The 19,050-nt window shown below is 42.0% G+C and overlaps 1 protein-coding gene across 2 annotated transcripts in view; it reads left to right on the forward strand.

Annotated features, from left to right (window-relative positions):
* The window catches only part of LOC132815145 (anion exchange protein 2-like), a 260,861-nt gene that overhangs the window by 40,652 nt on the left and 201,159 nt on the right, over positions 1 to 19,050 (forward strand). Inside the window, exon 2 of one of the 2 annotated variants that reach the window (XM_060823950.1) lies at positions 3,932 to 4,080. The gene's annotated coding sequence lies outside the window, so the exon portion shown is untranslated. Of the gene's footprint in view, positions 1 to 3,931; positions 4,081 to 8,104; positions 8,202 to 19,050 lie in introns of those variants that run through there. The other variant, XM_060823951.1, reaches the window with a different exon arrangement.

Here is a 19,050-nt window from a genome sequence, read left to right on the forward strand (position 1 = left end):
CTATGTTCTCACCCCAACCCCCAGACACTAGGCCATGGCATCACATGGGCTGCTACTACAACCATCCCATTGTCAGCTACTAATGGTCCCCATTAGCAGCAGTTGATTCTCCCAAGATGACCTTTATCCATTCCTTTGCCTGTCCAACTGTTGTTCACTCTCCCTGGGCTCCGTCTCTGCCTATTATTTACTCTTCCACTCTCCTGTTCCCCATCTTCCAGATATATACCAACCTTTCCCTTGCTACAATCAATTCTGAAGAAGGGTCAGTGGACCCAAAACATTCACTTGCTTTCTTTCCACATGTTTTGCCAGACCTGAGATTTCCTAGCAATTTCTGTTCTTGTTTTTTTTAAGGGGCTTGACTACGTAAATGCTGGGTGGATGTTTCTCAAGGTTACTGATGAGGCTAATCTTGCAGCATGTGAATGTGTAAGAATCCCAATGTATATACACTGGGAGTCACTTGAGAATGTCAGCATTTTTATTTTGGTAGAGCAGTTGCAATTCTAATCTGTTTCTTCGTAAAAGAGATTGAGTGTTCATTCACATAACTATAGAGTTGGAGAGCTGCATTGGTGGTAGAAAGGCTTGCATTAGTGTAGATAATGTCAAGGACTGTTTAATATTGCCATCAGTTTTTTGAATATTGCGTCATGGAGATGTACAGCATGGAAACAGACCACTCAGTCCAACTCACCCATGCCGACCAGCCATCACAAATTCATCTAGTCCCACTTGCCAGCACTTGGACCATATTCCTCTAAACCTTCCAATTTATATACCCATCCAGATGCTTTTTAAATGTTGTAATTGTACCAGCCTCCACCTCTTCTGTTGGCAGCTCATTCCATACATGTACCACCCCCTGCGTGAAAAAGTTGCCGCTTAGGTCCCTTTTAACCCTTTCCCCTCTCAGCCTAAACCTATGCCCTGTAGTTCTGGACTCCCCAGTCAGAAAACAGACCATGTCTATTTACCCTATCCATGCCCCTCACGATTTTATAAACCTCTATAAAGTCACCCCTCAGCCTCTGACGCTCTAGGGAAAACAGTCTCAGCCTATTCAGCCTCTCCCTATAGCTGAAATCCTCCAACCCTGGCAACACCCATGTAAATCCTTTCTGAACCCTTTCAAGTGTCACAATATCTTTCCAATAGGAAGATCAGAATTGCACAGAATATTCCAAAAGTGGCCTAACCAATATTACAGCCACAACATGACCTCCCAACTCCTGTACTCAATACTCTGGCCAATAAAGGAAAGCATACCAAGCACCTTCTTCACTATCCTATCTATCTGCGACTCTACTTTCAAGGAGCTATGAACCTGCACTCCAAGGTCTCTTTGTTCAGCAACATTCCCCAGGACCTTCCCATTACGTGTATAAGTCCTGACCTTATTTGCCTTTCCAAAATGGAACACCTTCACAGACATTTAAATTAAACTCCATCTGCTACTCCTTGGCCCATTGGCCCATTTGATCAAGATCCCATTGTAGTCTGGAGGTGCAGTGGACAGTGAAGAAAGTTATCTCAAATTTTGGTGTCATCTGCAAACTTACTAACTACACATCCTACGTTCACACTGAAATCATTTATATAAATGACAAAAAGCAGTGGGCTCAGCACCAATCCTTATGACACACCACTGGTTACAGGCCTCCAGTCTGAAAGGCAACCCTCCATCACTACGCTCTGTCTTCTACTTTCGAGCCAGATGGCTAGTTGACATGTATAACTTAAGTTTTGCAGGAGAATACAAGAGTTGGATTAAGTATAACCTTCTTTATGTAGGTAAAACTTAACTTGCTTAGTCTCTACATTGTTGGGTGGCTGTCAGGGTTATAGTAACACTAGAATAGGTTGACTAAGAAGCTGATATAGGCAGCACGGTGGCACAGTGGTTAGCATTGCTGCCTCACAGCGCCAGAGACCCGGGTTCAATTCCCGCCTCAGGTGACTCTCTGTGTGGAGTTTGCACATTCTCCCCATGTCTGTGTGGGTATTCTCTGGGTGCTCTGGCTTCCTCCCACCTTCTAAAAATGTGCAGATTAGGTGAATTGGCCATGCTAAATTGTCCGTAGTGTTAGGTGAAGGGGTAAATGTAGGGGAATGGGTCTGGGTGGGTTATGCTTCGGCGGGTCAGTGTGGACTTGTTTGGTCGAAGGGCCTGTTTCCACACTGTAAGTAATCTAATCTAATCTAAGATAATTTGATGGATCAGTCTTGGAACTTTGATTTATCAACCATTCCCAGCCACATCTTGCTATCACTTGGTGTGAACTGAATTGATTATCAGGGTAGGTTCATGGTTTGTAGCTCTGTAACCTCTTAAACATGAACTGTTCACTTGCTGCTTTGCACTATGTTAACATCTTTAAGGGTGTAACACCATGTAGTTGAAATTAGAATAGAATGCTTCCACATCATTGTGCTATCTAACTCTAATCCATGCTATGGCTGATGGTTCACATTCTAATTTGCCATATTTGATATCTTAGGCCCAAAAGCACTCTCTCCTCCACTGTGGCTTATTGCTGAGATTCTGCACTCATTGTAACCCTACGACTGACAGTTCCATAATCTTCTCATATTATCTGGCTGCGCTCCTTAAAATCTTCATTCTTGCAGCAGTGCATGGACTGATCCACTAAATTTCACTTAACCCACACTTTTTTTTTGATACAATCATATTCTGCTTCTTGAATTTTTCAAGGAGAGTTTCTTAACACCCTAATTGGCTTTTTATCCTTGGTTCCTTGACTGTTCCAAAGCAAATTGTTTTTCAAATTATTTAGTTGATACATGTTGCTACTAATTGGCTTAGGCTATTTTCCCAGTGTCTTTTATTCATTTAAATCACTGATCAATTTCCATTCATAGATTTGAAATTCCTGTCTCTGATCTCTGCATTTTTGAAATTAGTACCGCTTTAGCAGTGAGCCCTGATTAAGGTGAATTGGTTAGTTTAGTGTGATTTTCCTCCCTTTCTAAATCATTTCTTCTTCTTCCTCAACACCTCAATGTTTTGTACTAGAGGAAATAGAAGGCTGTGTTTTTTTTTTAAATAGTCATTTGTGGGGATGTGGGTGTTGCTGGCTGGGCCAGCATTTATTGCCTGTCCCTAGTTGCCCTAAAGAGGTGGTGGTGAGCTGCCTTCTTGAATTGCTGTAGTGCATCTGCTGTGGGTTGACCCAGGATGCCATTATGGGGGGAGTTCCAGGAGACAAAAAATGAGGACTGCAGACACTGGAGATTAGAGTCCAGAGTGTGATGCTGGAAAAGCACAGGATCCTCGGATGTTGCCTGACTTGCTGTGCTTTTCCAGCACCACACTCTCAACAGGGAATTCCAGGATTTTGACCCAGTGACAGTGAAGGAACGGAGATATATTTCCAAGTCAGGCAGGTGAGTAGCTTGGACGGGAACTTGCAGGTAGTGGTGGTCCCATGTATCTGCTGCCCTTGTTCTTCTGGATGTAAGTGGTCGTGGGTTTGAAATGTACTGTCTGATGATCTTTGCTGAATTTCTGCAGTACATCTTGTAGATAATACACACTGTTGCTGTTAATTGTTTGTAATGGAGGGAGTGGATATTTGTGAATATGGTGCCAATCAAGTGGACTACTTTGGCCTGGATATGGTCAAACTGCTTGAGTGTTGATGGGGCTGCTCTCATCCAGGCAAGTAGGGAGTATTCCATCACACTCTTGTCTCATGCCTTGTTGGTGATGGACAGGCTTTGGGGAGTCAGTTGATGAGTTACTTGCTGCAGGATTCCGAGCCTCTGACCTGCTCTTGTAACCAAATGATCCGTCTCTTGAAATTCTGGGAACACACAAGTCATGCAACACTCAAAAATCAATTTTGGTTTTATTTCTGAAGTATTTTTATTAATTAAACTGAAATTTTGAATGTGGTCCTTTCAGGTAGAGTCGCAGTAAATCACGGAGTCACTAATTAATCAAGCCTGCCATTTCCCTGTCGAAACGTGGGATGTGTGTTTGCGTCACTTTACAGGAAATCAGAAGTGAGGTTACTGTTGGTACAAGACTCGAGGCTAACTCATGAATTAGAGGTGAGTTGCTCCAAATGTTTGTGCCTTTTTGGAGATTGTATATAAGGATAATTAAATATATCCGTGCTAAAAGAGCTACAGAGGAACCTTAATTATCTGGCATTCGAATTATCTGAACAAGATCGCATGATCCTGATGCTTTGCTAAACTGTGTTACTTGACATTTGATTGTCTGAACAAAATACTCCCTGCCTGTATTGCTCAGATCGTCGAGGTTCCTCTATTCCATTCCAAATTCCACTGAGCCTGAGCTGGGGTAGCTGGAGTGTGCTTGAACGGCGATGAGGGTGAAGCAACAAAATCTTGTGATACTGGGGATAGATCTCAGCTAGGGTTTCTGTTCCAACACAGAAACTAAAATTGTTAAGCACACATCTGCAGCAAGAAAGAAATTGCAGTCCTAGAGTTATACAGCTGTGCAGACCAGATATCCTAAATTAACCTTGTCTCATTTGACAGTATTTGGCCCATACTCCTCTAAATCCTTCCTATTCATGTATCTATCCAGATGTGTTTTAAATGTTGTAATTGTACCTGCCTCCACCACTTCCTCTGGCATCTCATTCCTTACATGCATCACCCTCTGCAGGAAAAAGTTGCCCCTTGGATCTCTTTTATATTCTTCCCCTCTCACACTTAAGCTGTGCCACTCTCTTTAGTTCTGGACTCGTCTACCTTGGCTCTTCACCCTATCCATGCCCCTTGTGATTTTATGGACTTCTATAAGGTCACCCCTCAGCTTCTGATGCTCCAGGGAAAACAGCTCCAGCCTGTTCAGCCTCTCCCTATAGCTCAAATCCTCAAACCCTGGCAACATCTTTGTAAATCTTTTCAAGTTTCACAACATCCTTCCAAAAGGAAGGAGACCAGAATTGCACACAATATTCCAACAGTGGCCTAACCAATGTCCTGTACAGCCGCAACATGACCTCCCAACTCCTGTACTCAATACTCTGACCAATAAAGAAAAGCATACCAAATGCCGCCTATCTACCTGCGATTCCACTTTCAAGGAGCTTTGAACCTGCACTCCAAGGTCTCTTTGTTCAGCAACACTCCCTAGGACCTTACTGTTAAGGGTATACGTCCTGCTCTGATTTGCTTTTCCAAAATGCAGCACCTCACATTTATCTAAAATTAAACTCCATCTGCCAATTCTTAACCCATTGGCCCATCTGATCAAGATCCCGTTGTAATCTGAGGTAACCCTCTTCACTGTCCACTACATCTCCAATTTTGGTGTCATCTGCAAATTTACTAACTATAACTCTTACACTCATATCCAAATCATTTATATAAATGACGAAAAGGAGAGGACCCAGCACCGATCCTTGTGGCACTCCACTGGTCACAGGCCTCCAGTCTGAAAAATGCAGAACATAGAACTAGTCATAGAACATGGAACTTGTCTTCTGGTGTTGGAGGATGATTACTGAACGCACCACAGCTATCCTTCTCTCTGACCAATACATTGGGTATCCTCAGCATCTTCTGTTTTTAATGATGAATCAGGATGTTTATCAATCTTCAAGATTGGTCAAGATACAACGTGCTAGTCCTGTGCGTTGCATTTCAGACTTTTCTCCTACCCATTACTGAATGTAATGTTAAGTAAATACCCCATCTCCCTCTTCAGGTGGGTGCCCTAGATACTATTCCTGGTGCTAGTTAAAGATGACTGGGGTCTTCTCTCTGGTGTCTTGCTTCTTGTTTCATAAAACATTGTCAACAGTTCCGACGTGTGAGAGAAGAGTTTTAAAATTTTTAATTAAACAGTAGTTATCCTCTGACAGTGAATTTGATTCTCTGCAGGAAAAGTGTGATCGCATGTTTTCCATCAGTGGATATGATGTGATGTAAACTGAATTTTAATAATGTAATGTTGATTATTACTTGTGACTTTCAGTTCCTGATTTTTGAGTTAGAAAGATTTTTAGTGTCTGAAGTTGATAAAACTTTTAAGTATTTCTGTAACCATGACAATTTCTCTCATAACAGATTTTGATGCCTGGCTTTAGAGAGATTGGGTTGCTAATGGATTTCTGTTTATTTGGATTGTTCTTTGACCCAGCATGAAAATAATGGGACCACAAGGCTTTTCAAAGTATTCTAGAACTCGGGTTTTTAAGCTGAATGTAAATACCCATAGTTGAGAGAGAGCGAGAGAGACTTTTAGTTTCACTTTTGACTTTGAGTGCTTTGAAGTCTTTTATAATAGAGTGGCTGTGTACATGCTGACTGAGGAGGTGGTGGAAGCAGATACAGCAGCAGCATCCAAGAAGCACCTGGGCAAATACATGAATAGGAGGGGAATAGAGGGAGACAGATCCTGTAAGTAAACATAGTTTTAGTATGGAAGGGCAAAATGTGGCAGCACAAGCTTGAAGGGCCAAAGGGCCTGTTCCTGTGCTACAATGTTCTCTGTTGTTTGGATCCATTTTAAGAATTTTTCTCCCTGCAAACCTTTCACACTTTGTCCCACTTAATGTTGGAGAAAGTTGAAATCCGCTATCACTATCCTATTACTTTTATACATTTGAAATTTGCCTACAAATCTGCACTTCTATTTCTTTTGGACCAGCGGGCCTATCGTACATCCCAGCAATATGATTGCTCCATTTTGAGTTATACCCATATGGTTTCTTTGAGGATCCTTCTAAAATGTCACCCCCTCCTTGCTGCTGTAATAGATTCCCTGATCAATTTTGCAACAATTTACCTCCTTCCCTGTCTATCGAAGAACCTGCATCCTGAAATATTGAGTGACCAATCTTGCCCCTCTCAGTGACAGCAGTGATATTATACTCTTTTTAATCTGTGCCCTTAACTCAACTGCCTTGTTCATGTGACTTTTTGCATTAAAATAAATAGCATCTAACCTTACCAAGCTCCCTTACCAACCTTAAATAGCCTATATTTCTGTGCCTTCTTGACTCACTTGCTATCTTTTCTAATTTTGGTCTTCATCTTGCCCTTCCGCACATGCAGGGGGATCTAGATGCAATGTTAGTTCATATGCTTCCTTACAGCACAAACAAATCTCCCTGCAATGGTGCTGGCTCCATTCTGGTTCATAGGTCTCACCACCCTACAAACAGCCCCAATGTCCCAGAAATCTAAGACCCTCCCTCATGGAAACATTTCTCCAGCCATGCATATTGGTCTCAGTAGCAGGAGTACCAGTCAAACAAATAAGTATGAAAAAGTAGGGTGCTAGAGATCTGTAATAATAACAGAACATGCTGGAGAATCTCAGCAGGTCGAGCTGCATTTGCGGAGAGTTAACATTTCAAGTCAGATATGATTCTTCTTCATAACTAAAGAACAGTTACAATGAAAAATCATTGGATTTGAAATATTAACTCTGGTTGCCTCTCTACAGATGCTGCCAGACTGCTTGAGATTCTTCAGCACTTTGTTTTTATAGCTGGCAAACAAGTTGCTCTCTGCTTTTTGTGTTGTGCTGCTATTCATACTGTGTGGTATCTATTCCATCACACTCTTGACTTGTGCCTTGTAGGAGGTGGAGTGGACTTTTGAGGTCGGGAAGTGAGTCACCTGTTGCAAAGTATCCAGCTTCTGAAATACGTCTGTAGGTGTGGTGTTGAAATTTAGGAAATGGCTGAACTGATTTATATCAGACCAGATGGTTGGGCTTTCTTTTTGGAGGTAGTCATTACCTACCAGTAATATGATGCAAATCTTGGTTAGGTAATCGGAAACCCATTGTGTTGCCGGGAGTGGGGCGTTTTTGTCTGTTTTACACGACTTTTCCCACAACTTCATGAACTGATGAATCTGTGGAAATTGGACCCGAACATTGAAAGAATATTTCCCGTAATAAATGAGAAATGAGAAAGTAATTTAACACGCAGAAAAGGGACGGGGAAAGGATGTGCTTGCCTCGGACTACTGAAGAAAATCTGAAGGATTTTGCTGACCCTTGCTGTCAGGATATACTGCAACTGAGAAAATGCTGAGGTGTGAACAGGGGCTACCTAATTTGACTCTCCTGTCAGAGCTTATTGTGGGAGCAATTCCTTGCTTGGAAAGAACTTGCCTGTGAAACCTGAGCTGAACACTTTCCAGCGATTGTGGAATGTCAGGAGCTGTCTGAGCAGGTCTGTGAAGCATCCTGTGTGTGCATGTAGTGTTTTGGTCAATGGTGCTATGGTTGTTTGTAAGTCCAGCCTGTCTTAACGTATAAATGTTAAAGGAAAGCTCTCTCTCTCACTGTTCTGATGGCCATCTTTTGCTCTACCTTACATTTGCAGAATCTCTCTCTATTCCTTAACGAATTGATTTAACATGCAGAAGATAGAATAAAAGGTATGTTCGGTCTTGGGGATTTCACAAAGGCTGAGGCACTGTGTTTAAATCCTTGCTATCATTTTACAAAATGTGCGGAGCAGTTTCAAGGGACCAAATGGTCTCATCCTCCTACTTCCAATATTCTTTTTTTAATGTTTCCTTTGTTCTGAACGTTGTTTCTTCTCTCATTCTTTCCTGTCTTCGTTTCACCAAATCTCTTTAAGTTTATCTTTCTTGTGCACTTGCTTGTTCTCTGACCCAGCTGAAAGCATTTCACATTTCAATCCTCCTTTCCAAGGTTAATGTATCAGGTGTGGTTCAGTTGATGACACTTGCATGTCTGAGTCTAAAGATCACAGAATTGTTCTGGTGTAGAAGAATTTGTCCATTCAACCAACAATGTCTTCACTGACTACCTCAGCATATTGACTTTGTGCCAATTTGCAGATTGTTTCTATTTAAATTACTATCCAATGTTCCTCTTGAATACCTCAATTGAACCTGAAATAGGAGGCTGGAAGAACACAGCAAGCCAGGCAGTATCAGGAGGTGGAGAAATCAACATTTTGGATGTAACCCTTGTTCAGGACCCAACCCTCCTTCAACTGAACCTGCCCCCCCACCAAATTTCCAGGCAGTACCTTCCAGACCGGAACAACTCATTATGTGAAAATGTTTTTTTTCTCATCTCATGCTGGCTTCTTTTGCAAAACATTTCAAATCTGTGCCCTCTGGTTCTCTTAGAAACATGAAGTTTCTCCTGATCTACTGTTGGCTTTCACCATTTAAAAAAAGCGGTCCAATCCATTCCCATGTAGTTTCTCATTGCAGAGACCATTCTTGTAACCCTATCCTACATTCTCTCCAATGCCTTCACATTCTCCCTAAAGCTTGGCACCCAGTGCTGTAGTCACTGCCCACCGTTCAGAAAAAGATCCATTTATTTCTACTATTTGTTTCCTGTTTTCCAACCACTTTTCCATCTCTCAGTACCCTACCCCCAATTCCATGTGTTTTAATTTTACATACTAACCTCTTTTGTGTGACTTTGTCAAAAGCCTCAAAGTCCAAATAAACAACAACCACTTGATCCAGTCTATTAAATCCTCGAAGAATTTGAGTAGATATATCAAACATTGGTCTGTTTTGTAAATCCATGCTGACTCCATCCAATCCTGCCATTGTTTTCCAAGTGCTCAGCTATATTTTTTTCTTATTCACTGGGGTGATGTGGACACCACTGACTGGCCAGCATTTATTGCCCATCCCTATTTCTTTCACAATGTACTTCAGCACCTCCCCATTGCTGACTGGTCTGTCATTTACTCTCTCAAAGCAAACAGAGTTGAGTATTTCACTTTGTGATGAATGATGTAGTCCAATAGAATGAGGCAGTGCTAATTTGCTCCTTCCAGTGATTTCAGTGAAATGTGCTGCTATGGTGTGAAGCCTGTGGCTGAGCTCAGTGGACAGTTTTCATGTTTCACCCCTCTGCACTTAGCTCCCTGCAGCACAATGTGTGAGAGATTTGTTAATCATTAGATTGGTCATCAGAAAAGCTCAAAGCTGACAACGGGTCGCCAGGAGCAGTTGTACGGAGAGGCTTAGACTGACTGCTTTTGATGATTTTTGGCACAGACATCAAATACTGCCACTCAAATATCTTTCAGCAGCTTTTGGATGCTTCGGAACAGGAGGTCAATCCTTGAAGAGTTTGTCCCTCCGTTCCATTAGGTTGTGGTTGATCTGTACTTGAGTTTCTTCATGTGCCTTTCAATTCAGTCCTAAACAGATCACCTAACTACCAGCTTTCGAAAGAATTTTGTGTCAATGAGATTTCCATGTTGCTTTGTGTGACTTCTTTCCTGACTTTTCTGAATGGCCTGGCTCTAACTTCAGCACACTTATTCTGGACTTTTTAAAGTAGTTTTTCTCTCCCTACTTTATCAACTAAAAGCAAATAAGATCAGCTAATACCTTGATTTATGAACTAACTCAAAATCATCGGCCACTTCTGCTGCTAGCCTTGCAGTTTTAACTCTCTGCTCTTCCACATGAGTTCTCAATACTTCAGGAAATGAATTTTTGAACTCCTCCAAAATAATAATCTCTCCAAGAGAGTAATATGTTTGATCTATTTTCAATCCCCTTATCAATCTATCAAAGTTACTTTGTTTGATCCATTCAAATTCTATGTACGTTTGATCAGGCTCCCTCCTTGGATTCCTAAAATGTTGGCTGTCAGCTTCTGGCACTACTTAATGTGCACTTAAGTTTGCTTTTTTCACCTCATCATACTCCCAGATGGAGATGCAAATACCTACCAATTTTGTTTGGATCAACAATACCCAAATGGTCACCGGCCATTTCATTTCTTTAGCCACTTTCCCAAATGAAATGAAAAAGACTTCTACGTCCTTCTCACCAAACGTTGGTAATGCTTGGACATATTTAAACAGATTCCTACCAGGCTTTTGGCTATGATGGGTTTGCTCAGCATCACTATCCTCCTCACTGCTTCTACTTTCTACCTTTTGCCATTTTAAGTCGACTTTTCTCTTTCAATGCCAACGTCTGAAGTTCAAACTCTCTCTCTCTCTCTCTCTCTCTTTTGTGTGGGCCATCCTTTCCGTTTTGTCCTGCCAGGGCTTTTCTTTCTTTTTCTTATTCCCTTGTCATTGCCTCTATTCACGCTGCTTCATTTACAATTGAATTTTAGCCGTTTCCAATTATTCTAAATGCATTCCTGGCATATGTCAATACTGAGCCATTCTCACAATTATCGCCCCTTCCACACGGACATAGACAACTCCAACTTCAGCTTGATTGCAATTTTGAAAATTTTGTCTTGCTCACTTTGTGTGAACCACCAAACGTAACTTCTTCTACCACTCGGAAACTCTTAGCGACTGAAAGAGCCATCATCACACCATATACACTCTGCTTAACCCAACTGGGTGCGACACCCAAAGGTTAAAAAAAACCCACTTGCCACTTACTGTCTTTGAGTCCATTAATCCTAAACCCAATCTAGAATTAGAGATTGTAATTCTGACAAGAGCCCCAATTTGTTATGGACCTCACCAGTTGCCCTTCAAATATTTCAAGGAGAAAGGCTGGACTTTAACTTTTATCTCATTTAAAGGCAAATGTATTCCAGATGTAATTCAGTTGATTGCACTATTTGGCTTTAAGCAAAATACATTTTATTCTTACCCTACAGATGAAAGAAAGAAGAATTGGTATAACTTTATTGGAAAACTTAACAAAATAATAGATTATTTAACTATTAAACAGCAATTGTTCCAATGTAGTGATATCCCACAAACACACCCTTGGCAAAGGCAACTTCAGTAAAACATATTGTTCACGTGCAATTCTGACAGCCAAGCGAGAGAGATCCAGCTTTTTGCTGTGGCTGAGAGAGAAGTAGCCGCTTCCACAACCAACTTCAAAACCCCAACAACTAATGAAAGCTAACCTAAAACCCTGGTTTCTCTGGGAGCCTGACAGCACCCATTCATGCTGCTTCTATTCTTCCAACTTAAAAAGAAACAAGCTGTTTACTTGAAGGGGACAGCTCCGTATCTATGGCTTTAAACCTCTCTTCCAAAAAAACAGGGAAATGTGCACCTCTTAATGTTGTCCTATCTGCACACCTGATAAGGATGATAGATTTCCTTCCTTAGAGGACATCAGTCCAAATGGGTATATTTACAACAATCGACAGTGGGTCTTGAGTGACATTAGATGAGTTTTTTATTCCAGAATTTTATTGATTTCACATTTTACCAATTGCCATGGTGATATTCGATACCATCTCCCAGACCTTCAGTTTGGATTATTAGTTACTGACATTACCACTGTCTCCCTAATCTTCTTTTAAACTCAGTTGATTAAAATGCAAGTTTATGGAACCTGCCCACGTAATTTAATTGATTAAGTATGGTATTCTACGTTATAGAGTAAAATCACAGCAGCATTGAATGTCCATTTGGCCTACCCAGTCCATGTTGGCACTCTCTGGGGACCCTTTCTCTTGACCTACTCCCACAGACCTAAAGGTTTATTTCCCATGAGTCCCCATCACATTTGCCTTTGATTTTTTTTCTTTTTCTTTATTTTTACCCCACACTACCGCCTAACTGCGATAGTGCTTATTTTGTCCCCAGCACCCATAGTGTGTGTGTGCAGGTGTGAGACGCAGTGAGAGACACAAAGTGCACAAATCTTTATTTAATTTCCACCGCCAGAAAAATAGGAAAACACCTGAATGGCCTGTGACAAGCAGTGCCCTTCACATCAAAGGGCAATGCTGTGTGATCAACACATTTGCCTTTGAAATATGGATATCAATTATTGAAAAAATAAATCCAGCAGATTTTGGTTGACCTGCTGAATAACTCCAGCATTTTCTGTTTTGATGTTTTTATTTATCCATGGGATGTGGGCGTTGTTGACTTGGCCTGCATTTATTGCCAATCCCTGAGGGCAGTTAAGATTGAACTTCATTGCTATAAGTCTGGGATCACTGGTAGGCCAGACCAGCTCAAGTAGCAGATATCTTTCCTTCAAAGACAGTAGTGAGCCAAATGAGTTTTCCCAACAATCAACAATAGTTTCATCGTCATTGTTAGTGTCTTAATTCCAGATTGTTTTTTAATTGGTTTCAAATTCCACTATATGCTGTGGTGGGGTTGGAGTGCAGTTGTACCCTAGAAGGTGACCTGAGTTAATAAGGTCTGGTGATGATATCACAATTCTATTGCTCGCTTAATCTATGACTCTATGACTCTAATCTTTGATTGCCATGGCTTCCAGCAACCCCATTTGAGATTCTCCAGCATTCTCATTTTGCTTCATATTCCCAGAACCTGCAGTTGTTTGTTTTAATTCACTACAGGGATTTGAATTAAACTGTTGTGTAATAAGAGAAGCCAGCCATTGCAGGCAGTAAATCATTACCAGTATTAATGGTTTGATTTTATTTATCGAGCCTTTATGGCATGGGGAGGCCATTGGCCTCACTGTGTCTGTTTTGACCATGAAAGAGCCAACAAGCCTAGTTCCCCTTCCTACTTTTCAGACTGTAACTTTGTAGGTCGTGGAGCCTTTGGTTCATAGAACATAGAACAATACAGCACAGTACAGGCCCTTTGGCCCTCGATGTCATGCTGGCCTTTTATCCTGCTCTAAGATCAGACTAATCTACATACCTTTCATTGTATGAATTTGAGTGATTCATTTAAATAGGGAAGAGGGTTTTTGGTTCTGCTACCTTTTCAAACAGAGTTCCAGACCTTCGCACCCTTTGGGTGAAAATATTTTCACCTTTCATTCTTCATTCTGCCAATAATTTAAAATCGGTCCCTCCTGGTTGATGATCTCTCTACGTGGCAATGACGACACTTTTAAAAAGTGCTTCCTTGGCTGTCACATGCGCTGTCCTTGTGAAAAGCTTGATATATTGCAAGAATTTGTTTTCTTTTTCTTTGTCAAGAGGTCCTTTCTATCTATGCTATGTATCCATCTCTATAAATTTGTAACATTGAATTATATTGTTCCTCAGCTTCCCATATTCCAGAGAAATCAAAGTTCACCATTTACTCTGAGCCAAAATTCTCGAGCCTTGTCTAACACCCATCTCCTCTGATTGCTGTGGAGAATGAGTACATCCTCCCTGGCCACAGTGCTCCAGCTGCTGCCCAGCTAATGTTTTGCACAATCCCAACATCACCTTCTGGCTCTTATACTCTATGCCTCCACTAATAAAGAGCAGTATACTGTACATTCGCGCTTAACCACATTATAACTACCTGTCCTGCTATCTTCAGGGATCTATGCATTCAAAAATTCTATACTCCTCTGCACTTAATAATTCATTGCATTTTATGTCTTCAAATGCACTGCCTCACTTATTTGTGATGAATTCCATTGCCGTTTTGCTGCCCACTTGAACAGGCTATAATATCTTACCTTTGGTTTACAGCTACTCCTCACTATCAATTACGTGACTAACTTTTTTTTATCATTTAGAAACTTCCTAACCATGTACTCTACGTTTTCTGTTGAAGTGGAAGATTTACAGGGCCGATGGTAAATTTAAGCCAAAAAAAGCATAAAATAAATCTCAGATCCCAGTGAATGGGAAAGTTAGAGAGAACAGGTCATGTCTTACAATTTTGATGAGGTGGCCAGGTGTATAGGTGAGGGTAGTGCGATTGATGGTGAAATCCACATTGAACAACAAAGCCTTTGACAAGGTTTCACATGGGAGGCTGATAAAGAAAGTAAAAGCACGTAAGATCCAGGGTAATTTAACGAGACAAATCTAAAATTGGCTTAGTGGCAGGAGTCAGAGGGTGGCGGTAGAAAAATGTTTATATGACTGGAAAATTGGAGGCTGATGTCCAGTGGTGTACCACAGGGATCAGACCCTTATTTTTGTGTATATGGTTGAGAATATGGGACGGCGATAAGTTAAGTTTGCGCATGCCAAGAAGATTGGCGGGGTATTTAATAGGGAGGAAGAAAGCCTTTGGTCACTGGAAGGTATTGATGAGTTGGTCAGATGGGCAAGCCAGTGGCAGATGGAGTGTGACCCTGAAAAATGTGAGGTGATGCACTTTGGAAGATGGAACAAGGCCAGGGAGTACTCAGTTATTGGCAGGACACAAAAAAGGAGGTTCAGGGAAACAGCGATGCTTGTCCACAGATCCCTGAAGACAGCAGACAGATTAAGAGTGGTCACGAAGGCACATGGGGCACCTGTCTTTATTACTTGTGGCATAGCTTATAAAAGCAGGGAGGTTATCTTGAAGCTGTACAAAACTTTGGTGGTCCCCACACTATAGGAAGGATGAGATTGCAGTGGAAGGGGTGCAGAGGAGATTCATCAGGATGTTGTGTGGGATGGAGCATTTTAGCTCTGAAGCGAGACGCGGCAGGCTTCGGTTGTTTTCTTTAGAGCAGAGAAGGCGCGAGGGAACATTGTATCAGAATGTGATGCTGTGAGTGACATAGGCAGAGTCGATAGAAAGCAACTCTTCCCTTTAGATGAAGAGTCATTAACAAGGTGAACTTTAAGGGTGAAAGGCAGGTGGTTTTAAGGAAACTCCTCACCAGAGGGTGGTGGGAATCTGGAATGCCCCACATGGGAGGGTATTAGAGGTGGAAAACCTCACAATCTTTGAAAAGTGCTTGAATGGGCACTTGAAATGTCATAACATTGAAACTATACTTGAAGGCGGTGTTCATGTAGATGGATTGTTGGGTTGAATGGCCTATTTTGTACTGTCTGACTCTGAGAACAGCAGAGTGTGAAAATAAACATCTTAAGAGTTCCAACAGGGAGTGTGAAAAGAAATTTGTAAAGGCTATCATATTAATGGGTGATTTTTATAGTTTACAAACGATTGGCCTGGTTCAGAGAATCGGGGTCTAGATTAGAGTGGTACTTGAAAAGCACAACAGGTCAGGCAGCATCCGAGGAGCAGGAAAGTCGACGTTTCAGGCAGGAGCCCTTTATCAGGAATCCCTGCTTCTCCGATGCTGCCTGACTCTAATCTCCAGCATCTGCAGTCCTCACTTTTGTCTGATTCAGAGAATTGCTCAGTGAGAAGGAGATGGAGAGCTGGGGAATGGGTAGGGACTCCAATTTGACAACATTGTGGAATAATCTGTATTTCACTTACCCATTGTAAAGCGATTACATTCAGATTAACTGATGACACAGGATAGATGGCATAGCAAGTAATGTAGATGGAAGCATAACTTTGGAAAGAGATATTAATAAGTTGAATGAGTGCTATTGTGGTAACCATTGTGCCATTTTGGAAAGGAATCATAGAGTCCACAAAGAAATGAGAGAGATTGATTGATTGCGCTAGAGTAAGATTTAGTCTCATGTTAGATGAGTCTGAGTAAGGGGGCATGCAGGAAAGTTTATGTTGCATGTATGTGAATGCACGAAGTGTGGTTTAAAGATCAGGTCGGTGAGCTGCAGATGGAGATAAATGCCTTGGTGTGCTGCCTGGCTGAAAGAGAAGCCAGACTGGATCTGAAATATTCCTGGATCCAGGTGTTTATGAAAGACCGAAGGAAGGGGAGGGAAGTAGAGTAACAGGGTTAAGGATGACAGTACTGGAGGGATCAAGGCACGATCCATTTAGGTTGTAAAGACTGCTTTTTTTGACTATGGACTACAAAATGGGGGCAAGTGCTGCTTTAAAACAGAGAAATTGTTGAATCATAGAACTTGCAGTCCAGAAGGAGACCATTTGATCTACTATGTCAGTGTCATCTCCTGAAAGAGCCACCCAGCTTTCCCATTCTCCTGCTGAAAATGTGTCGCTGGTCAAAGCACAGCAGGCCAGGCAGCATCTCAGGAATAGAGAATTCGACGTTTTGAGCATAAGGCCTTCATCAGGAATCCTGATGAAGGGCTTATGCTCAAAACGTCGAATTCTCTATTCCTGAGATGCTGCCAGGCCTGCTGTGCTTTGACCAGCAACACATTTTCAGCTGTGATCTCCAGCATCTGCAGACCTCATTTTTTACTATTCCCATTCTCCTGCCCCATTTCTGTAGCTTTGTAACTTCATCCCTTTCAAGTATACATCCAGCTCGCTTTTGAAACCTCCTGTGGAATCAGCCTCCACCACTTTCCCAGGCAGCACGTTCCAAATCCTTACAACTGAGTAAAAACGTTTCACTTCATCTTACTCCTTGCTGTCTTGCTGATAATCTTGAGACTGAATCCCTAGTTACAGACATAACCAACTAGTGGAAACAGAATATCCTTCTTTACCCTATCAAAATTGTTCATAATTTTGGTCACTTATTAATCTTCTCTACTCCAAAGAGAATATCCCCAATTAGTCTGATCTATCCTTCTATCTAAAATCCCTCATTCCTGGGATCCGTCTACTAAATCTCCTTTGTTCTCGCTCCAGGGCTTTAACATGCCCAAACTGAACATAATTCTCCAAATATGGTCTGACAAGGATTTGTAGAAATATAGTATCACTTCCTCGCTACTCTGTTTTTATAAACCTCAGGATCCTTTAAGCCACCTTAACAATTGTTTCAACTTGCCTGGCTCCCTTCAGGGAGTTATGAACATGAATCCTGAGTTCCCACTGCTCCTGAACTCCCCTCAGTTGTACCATTGAGGCCTGTATTGTCTTTCTGTGGTTCTTCCACCAAAATGCATTCCCTCTCATTTCTCTGCATTGAAATTCATCAGCCAAGGAATCTGCTGATTTTGCCAACTTGTCGATATCCCTCTGAAGTCACTCATTGTCACCTTCATAATTCACTATTCTCCCTAACTTAGTATCATCTGTACAGTTAGAGATTTTGCCCTCAATGCGCATCTCCAAATTGTTTATCTAAATCAGAAAAAGCAAGGGTCTCAACCCTGATCCCTGAGGGACACCACTTTCAACTTGTCTCAGTCTGAGAACTGCCCATCTATACTGACCCTCTGTTTCCTATCTGTCAGCCACATTCTAATCCATGCTGCTAAGGACCCATTAATCCCAGACCCATCATTTACTAATCAACCTGCCATGTGGCACCGTATCAAAAACTTTCTGAACCTCCAAATCCACATCATCCACAGCACTAGGGCGGCACGGTGGCACAGTGGTTAGCACTGCTGCCTCACAGCGCCTGTAGACCTGGGTTCAATTCCCGACTCAGGCGACTGACTGTGTGGAGTTTGCACGTTCTCCCCGTGTCTGCGTGGGTTTCCTCCGGGTGCTCCGGTTTCCTCCCACAGTCCAAAGATGTGCGGGTCAGGTGAATTGGCCAAGCTAAATTGCCCGTAGTGATAGGTAAGGGGTAAATGTAGGGGTATGGGTGGGTTGCGCTTCAGCGGGTCGGTGTGGACTTGTTGGGCCGAAGGGCCTGTTTCCACACTGTAAGTCTAAGTCTAAGTCTAAGTCTAAGTCACTGTCCTCATCTACTGCCCGTGCCACATTGCCAAATAACTCCATCAACTTTGTCAGGCGTGACCTGTCCTTGACAAAGCCTTGGTGACACTGAAAATGTGTTGCTGGAAAAGCGCAGCAGGTCAGGCAGCATCCAAGGAACAGGAACGTTCTTCAGGAACGTCAATTCTCCTGCTCCTTGGATGCTGCCTGACCTGCTGCGCTTTTCCAGCAACACATTTTCAGCTTTGATCTCCAGCATCTGCAGACCTCACTTTCTCCTAAAAGCCTTGGTGACTGTCAGGCATTAACTCATTTTCCTCCAAGAGTATATTTACCTTATTGTATATTGTAACCTCCATCAGTTCTCCCACTATTTACATCGAACTGATAGGTCTATGGGTTATCCTTTACCCCTTTCTTAAACAATGGTGTCATATTTACAATCCTCCAGTTCCTCCGGGACTAATCCTGTGTTCAGAGAGGTCTGGAAAGTTTCTTGTCAACAGCAATTTGCTCCTCCACCTCTCTCAGCAACCGAAGATGTATCCCATCCAGGCCTGGAGACTTCTCTACTTGGAGTGCTGCCAGCCTTTTTAACACCTCTTCTTTGTCCATCACTACACTGTTCAGTTGCTCAACATCCACATTTCCAATCAGGCCATTGTTACCACTTTCTACTTTGGTAAAGACAGAAGCAAATTATTCATTTAATACCTCTGCC

Source organism: Hemiscyllium ocellatum, chromosome 4 (assembly GCF_020745735.1).
Source record: "Hemiscyllium ocellatum isolate sHemOce1 chromosome 4, sHemOce1.pat.X.cur, whole genome shotgun sequence".
Taxonomy (NCBI): domain Eukaryota; kingdom Metazoa; phylum Chordata; class Chondrichthyes; order Orectolobiformes; family Hemiscylliidae; genus Hemiscyllium; species Hemiscyllium ocellatum.